At 43.9% G+C, this 3,741-nt stretch overlaps 1 pseudogene across 1 annotated transcript; it reads left to right on the forward strand.

The window, feature by feature from the left end:
• The first annotated feature begins 2,094 nt into the window (after positions 1 to 2,094).
• LOC108310129 lies at positions 2,095 to 3,293 on the forward strand (annotated as a pseudogene). Its single transcript, XR_005201587.1, has one exon. The product of XR_005201587.1 is annotated as an L-lactate dehydrogenase A chain-like (transcript).
• Positions 3,294 to 3,741: the final 448 nt, after the last annotated feature.

Raw genomic sequence — 3,741 nt, forward strand, 5'->3', positions numbered from 1 at the left:
CTGATACTTTTGCCATTCAACATCAGCATATTCTCCTGAAGATCTGGGAGCTATTTTTTATCATATGCATTGAGATTTTTTTTTGCCTTCTCAATATTCCTCTGCAGAAATACATTGCATGTCCTAATTGTAACTGCCAGCTACTGACTAAACCTGATATGGATATGTAGCTGAACTGGATTTCTTTCTTAGCTTAGTGTTAATGTGCACACACACACCACACACACACACACACACACACACACACACACACACACAGAGTCAAGTTCTCCCCCTGCTTCCCAACTTCTCCAATCCCAAACTATAATTATTAAACCAAGAAATGTGAAGCAAAGCACACCCTCCGCACACGTGTGTAGCAAAGCAGCCACTGCGACTTGCCCTGCTTCAGCATCGCCAGGTGAGACAACCACACACCTTGCCTTGTATTGCAGCTTCCAAGGCAAACATCCTTCAGGAAACATGATGCAGGACCAGAAACAAGAGTGCAATTAAAAATCTGTTGTTATTTTCTACAGAATCTTGGTTGGGGTAAGAGCTTGCCCCCTAAATTCCCTTTTTGTTGACATTTGGCAGGACTTCTATCAACAAAATTACATCAACCAACATCCAGCAGTGTCTGGCATGTGGTAAATACTCAATACCTGTTTTTAAGAATCAGAAGAAAATCAAATGAAAATGAGCCCTGTCTCATCTCATCAGTGAAAAAGTTAAAGCAGCTAGTACAGCAGTTAGTGCCAAGTATGTAGTAAGTGCTACGTCAGCGTGAGCTACCGGGGTTATCATCATTGTCTAGAGTCACTGTTGCTTCTTGTTCACATTCTGGTCATCCGGAAGACCCTCTAACACTTCCCTTTCTCCTGTCGTCCCTCTTATTCAAATACTATCAACTACAAATAAAAAATAATAAAATAAATACTATCACAACTTGCAAGGAAATTTAAACCACCCCCCTCCTCATTTGTGCACGCACACATGCCCCTCCCTCCCACACACACACACAGTAAGAGAGCATAGCCTCACTCTCATGCATTGCTAATGGGAGCGTAAGCAGCACAACTCCTACAGAAGGCAATTTGGAAACATCTATCAATATTACAAACACATTGCCAGGCATGGTGGCTCACACCTGTAATTTCAGCACTTTGGGAAGCCAAAGCGGGTAGATCACTTGAGCCCAGGAGTTCAAGACCAGCCTGGCCAACATGGCAAGATCCCTTCTCTACTAAGAATACAAAAAGTAGCCAGGCGTGGTGGTGCATGCCTATAATCCCAGCTACGCAGGAGGCTGAGGCAGGAGAATTGCATAAACCCAGGAGGCAGAGGTTGCAGTGAGTCTAGATCACACCCGTGCACTCCAGCCTGAGTGACAAAACAAGACTCCACCTTAAAAAAAAGTGGCTCACGCCTGTAATCCCAGCACTTTGGGAGGCCGAGGCGGGTGGATCACGAGGTCAAGAGATCGAGACCATCCTGGTCAACATAGTGAAACCCCGTCTCTACTAAAAATACAAAAAATCAGCTGGGCATGGTGGCGCATGCCTGTAATCCCAGCTACTCAGGAGGCTGAGGCAGGAGAATTGCCTGAACCCCCAGGAGGCAGAGGTTGCGGTGAGCCGAGATCGCGCCATTGCACTCCAGCCTGGGCAACAAGAGCGAAACTCCGTCTCAAAAAAAAAAAAAAAATTTTTTTTTTAAATTTACAAACACCTAGACTTTTCAACCTAGCAGATCGCATTGGAGAGTTTGTTTTACACATTAGCTCCACACCCATGTGGCATGTAATATGTATAAGATTGTTCATTGCAGTCTTGTTTAAAATGGCAAAATGGAAATAAGCCAAGTATTTATCATTAGGAACTCACTAAATAAACTGACTCAGCACTGCACCTCAAAACATAGTAAACATCAGCAGTGAGAGTGCCTCAGATGTGAAGTGGAAAAGGTAAGCTTTGCATCTGGAATAAGCACAAAATGGAATATTATACAGCGATGAACCAAATTTTCAATGAAGAAGACCTCTATGTACTTACATTAAAAAATCTCCAAAATATATTGCTAAGTTAAAAAAATAAGGCACATAGGCTCTGGAGCAGCTGCCACCAAGTCCGGATCCCAATGCTGTGCGCCCCCGACGCCTGCCCGACGTGCATTCCTGGTTCCTTTTGGTTCCAAGTCCAAAATGGCAACTCTCAAGGATCAGCTGATTCATAATCTTCTAAAGGAAGAACAGACCCCCCAGAATAAGATTACGGTTGTTGGGGTTGGTGCTGTTGGTATGGCCTGTGCCATCAGTATCTTAACGAAGGACTTGGCAGATGAACTTGCTCTTGTTGATGTCATTGAAGACAAAATTGAAGGGAGAGATGATGGATCTCTAGCATGGCAGCCTTTTCCTTAGAACACCAAAGCCTGTGTCTGGCAAAGACTATAATGTAACTGCAAACTCCAAGCTGGTCATTATTACGGCTGGGGCATGTCAGCAAGAGGGAGAAAGCTGTCTTAATTTGGTCCAGCGTAATGTGAACATCTTTAAATTCATCACTCCTAATGTTGTAAAATACAGCCCGAACTGCAAGTTGCTTATTGTTTCAAATCCAGTGGATATCTTGACCTATGTGGCTTGGAAGATAAGTGGCTTTCCCAAAAACCGTGTTATTGGAAGTGGTTGCAATCTGGATTCAGCCCGATTCTGTTACCTGATGGGGGACAGGCTGGGAGTTCACACATTAAGCTGTCACGGGTGGGTCCTTGGGGAACATGGAGATTCCAGTGTGCCTGTATGGAGTGGAGTGAATGTTGCTGGTGTGTCCCTGAAGACTCTGCACCCAGATTTAGGGACTGATACAGATAAGGAACAGTGGAAAGAGGTTCACAAGCAGGTGGTTGACAGTGCTTACGCGGTGATCAAACTCAAAGGCTACACATCCTGGGCCACTGGACTCTCTGTGGCAGATTTGGCAGAGACTATAATGAAGAATCTTAGGTGGGTGCCCTCAATTTCCACCATGATTAAGGGTCTCTATGGAATAAAGGATGATGTCTTCCTTAGTGTTCCTTGCATTTTGGGACAGAATGGAATCTCAGACGTTGTGAAGGTGACTCTGACTCCTGAGGAAGAGGCCCGTTTGAGGAAGAGTGCGGATACACTTTGGGGGATCCAAAAAGAGCTGCAATTTTAAAGTCTTCTGATGTCATACCATTTCACTGTCTAGGCTACAACAGGATTTTAGTTGGAGGTTGTGCATGTTGTCCTTTTTACCTGATCTGTGATTAAAGCAGTAATATTTTAATATGGACTGGGAAAAACATCAATTCCAGAAGTTAGAAATAGGAACGGTTTGTAAAGTCCTACAGCTATATTCTGATGCTGGATAGTGGCAATCTTGTGTAGTCCTAAACTGGTTAGTGTGCAATAGTTCTGCCACCTCTGAGGCACCACTGCCAATGCTGCACATGCTGCAGTTGCCCCTTGAGCCAGAGAGATGTTCCTTTGTTATATAACTTCCTGGCCCCTTCACTGAACATGCCTAGTCCAACATTTTTTCCCAGTCAGTCACATCCTGGCATTCGGTGTATAGATCCAATATCGCATGTCTTGTTCCAAAGGATCTAATTTTGTGAACTATATATATCAGTAGTGTACATTACCAGGCAACGTAAAAAGATCTACATATAAACAATGCAACCAACTATCCAAGTGTTACACCAACTAAAATTACCCCCAAAAAACCTTGAACA

The sequence above is a fragment of the Cebus imitator genome, unplaced genomic scaffold (assembly GCF_001604975.1).
Source record: "Cebus imitator isolate Cc_AM_T3 unplaced genomic scaffold, Cebus_imitator-1.0 Scaffold101, whole genome shotgun sequence".
Classification (NCBI taxonomy): domain Eukaryota; kingdom Metazoa; phylum Chordata; class Mammalia; order Primates; family Cebidae; genus Cebus; species Cebus imitator.